The following is a 12265-nucleotide window of genomic DNA, read 5'->3' as shown; positions in this document are numbered from 1 at the left end:
CTTTCCCCTCTGCTCCCGCTTCCATCTTAATAACAAGGCAGAGCTGTTCCACACACGGCTTCTGCCCAGACATAGCCCGTAAACATCCTGGATGCCATGGTTCCAACCGCTACCAAGGGCCTTCCATGTCTCTGTCCTCACACCCCCCTCAACCCCTTACCTGCCTTATCGTCAGCTTTTCCCACTCTTCTTCCCTTCCTCCTTGCCCTTGTCTCCCACCTCTCATGTGCTCATCTCATCTCATCTCCACCGGAGCCTGCTCTGGTGTCCTGTATAATCTTCACAGCCTCCCCCCAGGTCTCGCTAGCCCCGTGACTACTTCTCCAGCTTAACCTCTCTATCTGCCAGTGTCAACCTTTCGCTTTCTCTCAGGTCCCGCCACCACCACCGCAGCTTCTCATCTTCTCTCTCTGCCAGCAACAACCTCACACATCTCCACCTACTCAGCCAGTTACGGGCCTGCCGCCCTCCAAGCTGCGACCCTGTCCCGACTGCTTCTCGGTTCCAGTCTTCACTGCTGGCCGCAGCCCAGCCCCGCCATCCGGGCCCACCACCCCCTCTCTACGGCCAACCCAGCTCATCCTCCACCCAACGCCCCGATCTTCAATCCTCCAGTCTCTTCTGCCAGCAGATCATACAAGGTGCAGATGTTAATCCTACCGCTCTCCTCACTCCTTCTCCCACCCAGGCCTTAACCCTCATCATCAACTGTGGCCTCAACCAGGTTCCCCTGCACTCCACTAACCCTCACCACTCCAGGGTTCTCACTGTACCATAATTATGCATGGCTTTCTCCCACTACAGAGAGGTCATCTGCATCCTTCTCACTGCCAGGAGTTGGACGACTACCATCATGGATCTGGTTAACCACCACCTGCAGCCTGACTGCCCTGCCTCTCGCTGTTCTGCCCTATCCTCTTCCTTCTTCTAGACAACATTTCTTTCTTCACCGCCTCTAAACGGAGGTGCAAGCTCCTGCGCATTTTGTAGTTGTGCCCATGCCCCCACCTTCTGCCCTCAGAAACCCACTCCTTCTGCTGGCCAACCTCGCCACCTCCAGGGCTGTGGACTTGGACCTTAACACTGACCACTACTTTGTCGGATATTTGCTTGACTGCCTAAATTTTGTTTTTCTCCAGGTTTCATCTCTACTTCTGCGGCCTCTGATCTGCACTTGATGAGCCATGTGTCGTCTTTTCCCTCCTGGCCAAGGAGGTGAAGCAGGGGTTTATGATTGGCCCCTCCATTCTCCAACTACTACATCATGGTGCGTTCAAGACAACTGGGATGTTGGAAAAAAAAACGAGTTCCGACTGGGAAAAATGTATTTCAACAGTCATCCAACTCAGGAACTCGGGCCTCTTTTTCTAGAGCTCCAACTTCTCCAACCTGAAGATCAGTGATGTCACATCAACAGAAAATATGGCAGACTTTTTCCATTGTGGTATTATTATAACAGTTTATTTTAAACTTTATCACATTATATTGGGTGTTTTTCCTGCGCGACATGCATTTATATTGTTTTGGAGTGATTATTGTTAGCTGTTATATTTCACAACTTCACCTATGACTGAGATCAAAATAGTTTTGCTAGCTACTCTGGCACTAGAGTAGAAAGCATGAGCTAATGCTAGCTAGCAAGAGCAGATGCTGTTGAAGATAGCTAATACCTAACATTGTCAAATCTCATGACCCTGAGCTTGGGTTTCAATGTATGCAGACAAGAACATCAATTTGTTTATTTATCAGAAACAAAACGAACCCCTCAAGACGCCCCTGTACCCACCAGCTACTTCTTTGAAGAAAGAGTTCACATTCTTGGTCAGTTTAAGAAATTGCTACATAATCAAGTGATTAGTCTGTTACACAGCTATTAATATCTAGCATCGTACAATGAACTGATGAGATATAGTTATTGATTTAGGTCTTGAGGCCAGCTGTGAGGTTGTAGAGAAAGATGCAGTATGTCGATGGAGACATACAAGGGAGACGGTCCAGCCTCCCACTAGCAGCCAAGGGAGACGGTCCAGCCTCCCACTAGCAGCCAAGGGAGACGGTCCAGCCTCCCACTAGCAGCCAAGGGAGACGGTCCAGCCTCCCTCTAGCAGCCAAGGGAGACGGTCCAGCCTCCCACTAGCAGCCAAGGGAGACGGTCCAGCCTCCCACTAGCAGCCAAGGGAGACGGTCCAGCCTCCCACTAGCAGCCAAGGGAGACGGTCCAGCCTCCCACTAGCAGCCAAGGGAGACGGTCCAGCTTCCCACTAGCAGCCAAGAGAGACGGTCCATCCTCCCACTAGCAGCCAAGGGAGACGGTCCAGCCTCCCTCTAGCAGCCAAGGGAGATGTCCAGCCTCACACTAGCAGCAAAGGGAGACGTCCAGCCTCCCACGAGCAGCCAAGGGAGACGTCCAGCCTCCCACGAGCAGCCAAGGGAGACGTCCAGCCTCCCACGAGCAGCCAAGGGAGACGTCCAGCCTCCCAGCTAACCAGCTGTGTGTTCAGTAAACCCTCTTGATCTAATGTGGCAGAATGTGGAAGCAGGTGGCTGAGGTTTGCCAAAACTGAAGAACTGAATGCCAGGGTGAAAGCAGTCAAGAGTGAAAATAAATGACTCTTGTTGACGTTGCTGCCAAGCTAACCCTACTTTGAATCATCCCAAATCTAAAATATATTTTGGACACATTTTTTGGTTACATGTGTTATTTCATAGCTTTGATGTCTTCACTATTATTTTACAATGTAGAAAATAGTACAAAATGACCCTGGAATGTGTAGGTGTGTCCAAACTTTTGACTGGAACTAAAATATATACATAGTCCGACATTGCTCGTCTAAATTCATTTAAAACTTTTAGATATGTGTATTGTTAGATATTACTGCACTGTTGGAGCTAGAAACACAAGCTACACCCACAATAACATCAGCTAAACATTGATATGCATCAATAAAAATGGATTTGATACTATTTCCATTGTACACTGTGGGTAGCCTACAGTTTCCATTGTACGCATAAACATTTTTATCCTCAACACATTTCCAATATGTACTTTAAATATTGTTCTTCAACTATTTGTTTGTTTTCTACTGGAAGAATAGACAGTGCATGTAAATAGTCCAGTTGAGCCAGGCAGCTTTCTCTGTCTGTCTCTCTGCCAGGCAGCTTTCTCTGTCTGTCTCTCAGGCAGGAAGCAGCGTGGGCAGCCAGCCTCCCTGTGGCACCGCTGCGTCATGGTTTTTCCAGTGACGAGGAGGCTGCGCTGCGGAGCGGTCTGTTTCAGACAAGGGGAAGGCTGCCACTGAGCTCTGCTACAGTCGAGACAAAAGCGAGAGGTCTGTTCGAGGATAAAGTGCACTTGTGTCGCTAGGATTGTGACTATATTTTCACTAATGATGATCTGATATCTGAAGTATTGGTGAGTAGCGGCGCTGTTGGTAATTGAACACTGTTCTGTGTAATTGATGTGTAAAAGCTTCGGGGGTGGAGACAAATAGTTAGGATGTTCTCTTTCACCATAGCAGAAACAGCACTGGCGCTAATCATTTGGTTATGTTCGTTTGGTTACAATGTTGCAGAAGGGAAGGTAGACAGACAAAGCTGTGGTATTTAAATATGATGATAATCGGGTAGATAATGAAGTGGTTCATTTAGTTGATACTCACATTTTTATACATCTGACGTTTTATCGCAGCTGTTGATAAACTAATTGACTACTTATAAAAAGTTTGGTGTTTGGCCTTTAATAAACCATGTGATTGGAGTTGAGTGCAGGACAGGTGAGGACAGAGCACGCCACTGTTAATAGACCATGTGATTGGAGCAGGTTGAGTGCAGGACAGGTGAGGACATAAAATAACATGTTTTATTAAACTGGGCAAGTCCGTTAAGAACAAATTCTTATCAATGACGCCCCCGCCCTCCTCCTCCTCCTCCTCCCTCCTCCTCCCTCCTCCTCCTCCTCCCCCCCCCTCCCCCTCCCTCCCTCCTCCCCCCCCCCCTCCCTCCCCCTCCTCCCCCCTCCCTCCTCCCCCCTCCTCCTCCCCCCCTCCCCTCCTCCTCCTCCTCCTCCTCCCTCCCCCTCCTCCTCCCTCCCCCTCGCTCCTCCCTCCCTCCCCCTCGCTGGGCCAATTGTGTGCCGCCCTATGGGACTCCCAATCACAGCCAGATGTGATACAGCCTGGGTTTTTGTAGCCTAGTTGATTTTGTGGTTGTAATGGGTATTTGTAATATGGTGTGTTGTCTACAGTGTATTCAGTAGGCTAAAATGATTCCCGAGTTCGCCTCCTGGCTACTACAGCTCGAGCTCTCACAGCTGATGTGTTGTCATAGCAATTATCATTCATCAGGAGGATTGATCAGGTCAATGTGGGGAGGCTGGGCACAGATAATCTGACGTGATATAATGATTGACAGATATCAGCAATTAGGCTGCGCTATTCAAATGAAATGGCCCGTGTGTGTTTCTCGCCTTGTCATTGATTCATCATTGGATTATATGGGAATCGGGGGACATTCAAATGACACTTGGTGCAAAGGAATCCTTTTTATTGTTAAATATTTGTCTGTCAAGCTGAATCAATTACTGCTTGTTAGTTAATATCTAAAGGATTGGTTATTCTGCATTGGACTACACATGTAATGTTTAGAGGACAAAAAACATGCGTTTTCCTGTTGTCTGGAAGGCTGTTTTCCCTGTTCTCAATGTCTTCTCCACAGAACAAAGTAACAGGATGTCATTTATAACCCAACCCTAGCCTGTGGTTGACCAATTAGAATTCCTTGCAGTAAACTGGGCCAATGGCCAAGTATCCTGTTTCAGGCCCAATGTATAGACCATTCGGATCAGTGAGAACTTCCCACATGTAGCTGTGAGTCCCGGACTGACATGCCTCCTGTGTCTCAGACCCATTCATTCCCTATTACAGAAGACAACTATTTCCATTGATCATTAATTCCCTCTTGACGTTTAGTCCTCTGCATTGTGTATTTTCATTATTCTTACACCAGCCAGCTAACGTTAGCTAGCTAACAGTACACTTTAACTTTAAATTCAATCACCTTTGACAAAATTAGAAACGTGCTGTCTTTTGGAGTATTAAAAATCCCATGCCACTCATTGTAACAGTAGGGGTGTTTAACCCTGGTGTCCTGCCTAAATTCCCAATCTGGCCGTCATACCATCACTGTCACCTAATCATCACCAGCATCCAGTTGACTCATTCCTCTCCCCTGTAACTATTTCCCAGTTCGTTGCTGTAAATGAAAATGTGTTCTTAGTCAATTTACCTGGTAAAATAATGGTACATGTTCCCTCTCTCTGCTACTTGATAGAGCCTTGAGTGAGGTGTGTGTGTGGGTGTGTGTGTGTGTACCTTGAGTAGGATAACACACACTCACCATTACTGTGTTTTTTAACCCGTCACTCACTGTGTGTGCCGGCCTGTCAGTTTATGACTCTCAGCCCTTATCCATTTGAGTGTAGTTGTGACAGAGACACTGCCAGCAGCGTGGCACAGCTCCAAGATATCAGCTGGATGGAGCGTGTTAGTCTGTATAGACACACTCCCACACAGCCCTGGGTTATCAGTTGCCGAGGACATGCTGGACAGACCAGCAGACAGGAGAGTGGAGGGGCAAAGTGCACTTTGACTGGGCTCGTACTACCGTTCTGTGTGTCTGTCTGACTGGGCTCGTACTACCGTTCTGTGTGTCTGTCTGACTGGGCTCCTACTACCGTTCTGTGTGTCTGTCTGACTGGGCTCGTACTACCATCACGTTCTGTCTGTGTGACCAGTGCCGCTCAGACAGTTTAGCAGACTGATAAAGATTGACTAGGAAGCAGGGATTAACCTCAGCCATTGTTTCTGCCTATAATCAGTTTGTTAGGTAGATTTACTGTAGACAGTCAGTCTGGAGAATATGACCCACTTCTGACACCATGGCCCCCCTCCCTCGTCCCTCCCTCCTTCTGACACCATGGCCCCCCTCCCTCGTCCCTCCCTCCTTCTGACACCATGGCCCCCCTCCCTCGTCCCTCCCTCCTTCTGACACCATGCCCCCCTCCCCCTCCCTCCTTCTGACACCATGCCCCCCCCCCTCCTCCCTCCCTCCTTCTGACACCATGGCCCCCCCCTCCCCTCCTCCCTCCCTCCTTCTGACACCATGACCCCCCCCTCCCTCCTCCCTCCCTCCTTCTGACACCATGGCCCCCCTCCCTCCTCCTTCCCTCCTTCTGCCCCCCCCCCCTCCCTCCTCCTCCCTCCTTCTGACCCCCTCCCTCCCTCCTCCCTCCCTCCTTCTGTCCCTCACTGCAACCTTTAGTTAAATAGACTGAGCTGGCTCTGCCCCCTTCCCTCCTCCCTCCGTCCCTCACTGCAACCTTTAGTTAAATAGACTGAGCTGGCTCTGTCCCTCCCCCTCCCTCCTCCCTCCCTCCTTCTGTCCCTCACTGCAAGCTTTAGTTAAATAGACTTAGCTGGCTCTGCTCCCCTCCCTCCTCCCTCCCTCCTTCTGTCCCTCACTGCAACCTTTAGTTAAATAGACTGAGCTGGCTCTGCTCCCCTCCCTCCTCCCTCCCTCCTTCTGTCCCTCACTGCAACCTTTAGTTAAATAGACTGAGCTGGCTCTGCCCCCTTCCCTCCTCCCTCCGTCCCTCACTGCAACCTTTAGTTAAATAGACTGAGCTGGCTCTGCCCCCTCCCTCCTTCTGTCCCTCACTGCAACCTTTAGTTAAATAGACTGAGCTGGCTCTGCTCCCCTCCCTCCTCCCTCCCTCCCTCCTTCTGTCCCTCACTGCAACCTTTAGTTAAATAGACTGAGCTGGCTCTGCCCCCTTCCCTCCTCCCTCCGTCCCTCACTGCAACCTTTAGTTAAATAGACTTAGCTGGATCTGCCCCCTTCCCTCCTCCCTCCCTCCCCCCTCCCTCCCCCTCCTTCTGTCCCTCACTGTAACATTTAGTTAAATAGACTTAGCTGGCTCTGCCCCCTCCCTCCTCCCTCCCTCCCCCTCCCTCCCTCCTTCTGTCCCTCACTGTAACCTTTAGTTAAATAGACTGAGCTGGCTCTGCCCCCCTCCCTCCTCCTCCTCCCTCCCTCCTTCTGTCCCTCACTGTAACCTTTAGTTAAATAGACTGAGCTGGCTCTGCCCCCTCCCTCCCTCCCTCCCTCCTTCTGCCCCCCTCCCTCCTCCTTCCCTCCTTCTGTCCCTCACTGTAACCTTTAGTTAAATAGACTTAGCTGGCTCTGCCCCCCTCCCTCCTCCCTCCTTCTGTCCCTCACTGCAACCTTTAGTTAAATAGACTTAGCTGGCTCTGCCCCCCTCCCTCCTCCCTCCCTCCTTCTGTCCCCCTCCTCCCTCCCTCCCTCCTCCCTCCTTCTGTCCCTCACTGCAACCTTTAGTTAAATAGACTTAGCTGGCTCTGCCCCCTCCCTCCTCCCTCCCTCCTTCTGTCCCTCACTGCAATCTTAAGTTAAATAGACTTAGCTGGCTCTGCCCCCCTCCCTCCTCCCTCCCCAGGGAACGCTCACAGCTATGTTTACATTTTTAGGAAGTGTGGAGGAAGGGGATGGGAGAATGTAAAGTGAGACCATGTGTCCTGGCTGGCCCTGTCCCCTGCCTCCTAGCCCTGTCCCCTGCCTCCTAGCCCTGTCCCCTGCCTCCTAGCCCTGTCCCCTGCCTCCTAGCCCTGTCCCCTGCCTCCTAGCCCTGTCCCCTGCCTGTGATTTGAAGATGCCTGGGTCCTTATTTATCAATCATAAATACGCGGCAGGTAGCCTAGTGGTTAGAGCGTTGGACAAGTAACCGAAAGGTTGCAAGTGTAACAATATAGACTTTACGCCCGTCCCCTTGCCCCGACCTGGGTGCGAACCAGGGACACTCTGCACACGTCAACAGTCACCCTCGACGCATCGTTACCCATCGCTCCACAAAAGCCGCGGGTCTTGCAGAGCAAGGGGAACCACGAGTTCAAGTACTCAGAGCAAGTGACATCACCAATTGAAACGCCACTAGCGCGCACCACCGCTAACTAGCTAGCCATTTCACATCGGCTACACAAGGTTGAATCCCCGAGCTGACAAGGTAAAAATAAAATATCTGTCATTCTGCCCCTGAACAAGGCAGTTAACCGACTGTTCCTGGACCATCATTGAAAATAAGAATTTGTTCTGAACCGACTTGCCTATTTAAATAAACGTAAAAAAAAAAAATGTTGGCTCAAATCAAATTTATTTATATAGCCCTTCGTACATCAGCTGATCTCTCAGTGCTGTACAGAAACCCAGCCTAAAACCCCAAACAGCAGGCAATGCAGGTGTAGAAGCATGATGGCTAGGAAAAACTCCCAAGAAAGGCCAAAACCTAGGAAGAAACCTAGAGAGGAACCAGGCTATGTGGGGTGGCCAGTCCTCTTCTGGCTGTGCCGGGTGGAGATTAAAACAGAACATGGCCAAGATGTTCAAATGTTCATAAATGACCAGCATGGTCGAATAATAATAAGGTAGAACAGTTGAAACTGGAGCAGCAGCACGGCCAGGTGGACTGGGGACAGCAAGGAGTCATGTCAGGTAGTCCTGGGGCATGGTCCTAGGGCTCAGGTCCCCCGAGAGAGAGAAAGAAAGAAAGAGAAAGAGAATTAGAGAGCTTCCCTAAATTCACACAGGACACCGGATAGGACAGGAGAAGTACTCCAGATATAACAAACTGACCCTAGCCCCCCCGACACATAAACTACTGCAGCATAAATACTGGAGGCTGAGACGGGAGGGGTCAGGAGACACTGTGGCCCCATCCAAGGACACACCCAGACAGGGCCAAACAGGAAGGATATAACCCCACCCACTTTGCCAAAGCACAGCCCCCACACCACTAGAGGGATATCTTCAACCACCAACTTACCATCCTGAGACAAGGCCGAGTATAGCCCACAAAGATATCCGCCACGGCACAACCCAAGGGAGGGGGGCGCCAACTCAGACAGGAAGATCACATCAGTGACTCAACCCACTCAAGTGACGCACCCCTCCTAGGGACGGTATGAAAGAGCCCTAGTAAGCCAGTGACTCAGCCACTGTAATAGGGTTAGAAGCAGAGAATCCCAGTGGAAAGAGGGGAACCGACCAGGCAGAGACAGCAAGGGCAGTTCGTTGCTCCAGTGCCTTTCCGTTCACCTTCACACTCCTGGGCCAGACTACACTCAATCATATGACCCACTCCATATGACCATTCCATTAAAATTGAGCTCTGTAGGAGAAAGCCCTGCCTCCAGCTGTTTGCTTAGAAATTCTAGGGACAATTAGGAGGCCTGCGTTTTGTGACCGTAGCGTACATGTAGGTATGTACGGCAGGACCAAATCAGAGAGATAGGTAGGAGCAAGCCCATGTAATGCTTTGTAGGTTAGCAGTAAAACCTTGAAATCAGCCCTTGCCTTGACAGGAAGCCAGTGTAGGGAGACTTGCACTGGAGTAATATTATCACATTTTTTGGTTCTGGTCAGGATTCTAGTAGCTGTATTTAGCACTAACTGAAGTTTATTTAGTGCTTTATCCGGGTAGCCGGAAAGTAGAGCATTGCAGTATTCTAACCTAGAAGTGACAAAAGCATGGATTAATTTTTCTGCATCATTTTTGGACAGAAAGTTTCTGATTTTTGCAATGTTACGTAGATGGAAAAAAGCTGTCCTTGAAATGGTCTTGATATGTTCTTCAAAAGAGAGATCAGGGTCCAGAGTAACGCCGAGGTCCTTCACAGTTTTATTTGAGACGACTGTACAACCATTAAGATTAATTGTCAGATTCAACAGGAGATCTCTTTGTTTCTTGGGACCTAGAACAAGAATCTCTGTTTTGTCCGAGTTTAAAAGTAGAAAGTTTGCAGCCATCCACTTCCTTATGTCGGAAACACATGCTTCTAGCAAGGGCAATTTTGGGGCTTCACCATGTTTCATTGAAATGTACAGCTGTGTGTCATCCGCATAGCAGTGAAAGTTAACCTCTTGAAACTCCCCATCCCGGATCCGGGATTGTGACTAAGCCTCAGGCTCATTAGCATAACGCAACGTTAACGATTTCTGAAAATCGCAAATAAAATTAAAATAATGCGTTTGCTCTCAAGCTTAGCCTTTTCTTAACAACACTGTCATCTCAGATTTTCAAAATATGCTTTTGAACCATAGAAATTGACTAATTTGTGTAAGAGTATGCAAAGCTAGCATAGCATTTTGTGTAGCATGTAGCACGCAACATTTTCACAAAAGCCAGATAACCAAATAAATAAAATCATTTACCTTTGAAGAGCTTCTGATGTTTTCAATGAGGAGACTCCCAGCCACATACCAAATGCGCAGTGTTTCCTGAAAGCGTCTGTGTGTAGGAGAAATCGTTCCGTTTTCTACATTGCGCCTGGCTACCGAAACGAACCGAAAATGCAGTCACCTACAACGTGAAACTTTTTCCGGATTAACTACATAATATCGACCGAAACATGGCAAACATTGTTTGGAATCAATCCTCAAGGTTTTTTTTCACATATCTCTTCATTGACATGCAGTTCATGGAAGCTTGCTTCTCTCTCTGTGCCCCATGGAAAAATACTGGCAGGTGACTTTTGCGCACCAATTTCGGCGCAGGACACCGGGCGGACACGTGGTAAATGTGGTCTCTTATGGTCAATCTTCCAACGATCTGCCTACAAATACGTCACAATGCTGCAGACACCTTGGGGAAACGACAGAAAGGGCAGACTCATTCCTCTTGCGTTCACAGCCATATAAGGAGATCATGAAAGACAGAGCCTCAAAAATCCTTGTCATTTCCTGGATGCCAAGTCATCTTGGTTTTGCCTGAAGCTCACGTTAAAGGGCACGCACAGAGAAGATATTTGTATTTCTGGACACGTCAGAGTGTTTTCTTTCGAACAGTAGCAATTATATGCATAGTCGAGCATCTTTTTGTGACAAAATATCTTGTTTAAAACGGGAACGTTTTTCTTCCAAAAATGAAATAGCGCCACCATAAGTGTAAGAGGTTAACATTATGTTTTCGAATGACATCCCCAAGAGGTAAAATATATAGTGAAAACAATAGTGGTCCTAAAACGGAACCTTGAGGAACACTGAAATTTACAGTTGATTTGTCAGAGGACAAGCCATTCACAGAGACAAACTGATATCTTTCCGACAGATAAGATCTAAACCAGGCCAGAACTTGTCCGTGTAGACCAATTTGGGTTTCCAATCTCTCCAAAAGAATGTGGTGATCGATGGTATCAAAAGCAGCACTAAGGTCTAGGAGCACGAGGACAGATGCAGAGCCTCGGTCTGATGCCATTAAAAGGTCATTTACCACCTTCACAAGTGCAGTCTCAGTGCTATGATGGGGCCTAAAACCAGACTGAAGCATTTCGTATACATTGTTTGTCTTCAGGAAGGCAGTGAATTGCTGCGCAACAGCCTTTTAAAAATTTTTTGAGAGGATTGGAAGATTTGATATAGGCCGATAGTTTTTTATATTTTCTGGGTCAAGGTTTGGCTTTTTCAAGAGAGGCTTTATTACTGCCACTTTTAGTGAGTTTGGTACACATCCGGTGGATAGAGCCGTTTATTTTGTTCAACATAGGAGGGCAAAGCACAGGAAGCAGCTCTTTCAGTAGTTTAGTTGGAATAGGGTCCAGTATGCAGCTTGAAGGTATAGAGGCCATTATTACTTTCATCATTGTGTCAAGAGATATAGTACTAAAACACTTGAGTGTCTCTCTTGATTCTAGGTCCTGGCAGAGTTGTGCAGACTCAGGACAACTGAGTTTTGAAGGAATACACAGATTTAAAGAGGAGTCCGTAATTTGCTTTCTAATAATCATGATCTTTTCCTCAAAGAAGTTAATTAATTTATCATTGCTGAAGTGAAAGCCATCCTCTGCGACAGTATCAAAAAGGAATTTCGGATTGTTCTTATATTCCTCAATTAAGTTAGAAAAATAAGATGATCGAGCAGCAGGAAGGGCTCTTCGGTACTGCACGGTACTGTCTTTCCAAGCTAGTCGGAAGACTTCAAATTTGGTGTGGCGCCATTTCCGTTCCAATTTTCTGGAAGATTGCTTCAGAGCTCGGGTATTTTCTGTGTACCAGGGAGCCAAGTGTTGGAATAACAGAAATGCTTGTCAAGCGAAGAATATGGAAAATAAACTGAGTGTACAAAACATTAAGAACACCCCCAGGTGTTCCTAAGGAAGGGGGAGAGCGAGTGTTCCCTCGTTCAGGAGACTCAGTGTTC

The 12265-nt window shown here is 48.2% G+C and overlaps 1 protein-coding gene across 1 annotated transcript in view; it reads left to right on the top strand.

Moving 5' to 3' along the window:
- The first annotated feature begins 3252 nt into the window (after positions 1-3252).
- LOC135522970 (cysteine/serine-rich nuclear protein 2-like) overlaps positions 3253-12265 on the top strand; it is a 31142-nt gene continuing 22129 nt past the window's right edge. Inside the window, exon 1 of the mRNA XM_064949698.1 lies at positions 3253-3412. The gene's annotated coding sequence lies outside the window, so the exon portion shown is untranslated. The remainder of the gene's footprint in view (positions 3413-12265) is intronic.

This window comes from Oncorhynchus masou, chromosome 30, assembly GCF_036934945.1.
Source record: "Oncorhynchus masou masou isolate Uvic2021 chromosome 30, UVic_Omas_1.1, whole genome shotgun sequence".
NCBI lineage: Eukaryota > Metazoa > Chordata > Actinopteri > Salmoniformes > Salmonidae > Oncorhynchus > Oncorhynchus masou.
This window is presented reverse-complemented; position numbering and strand designations above follow the sequence as displayed.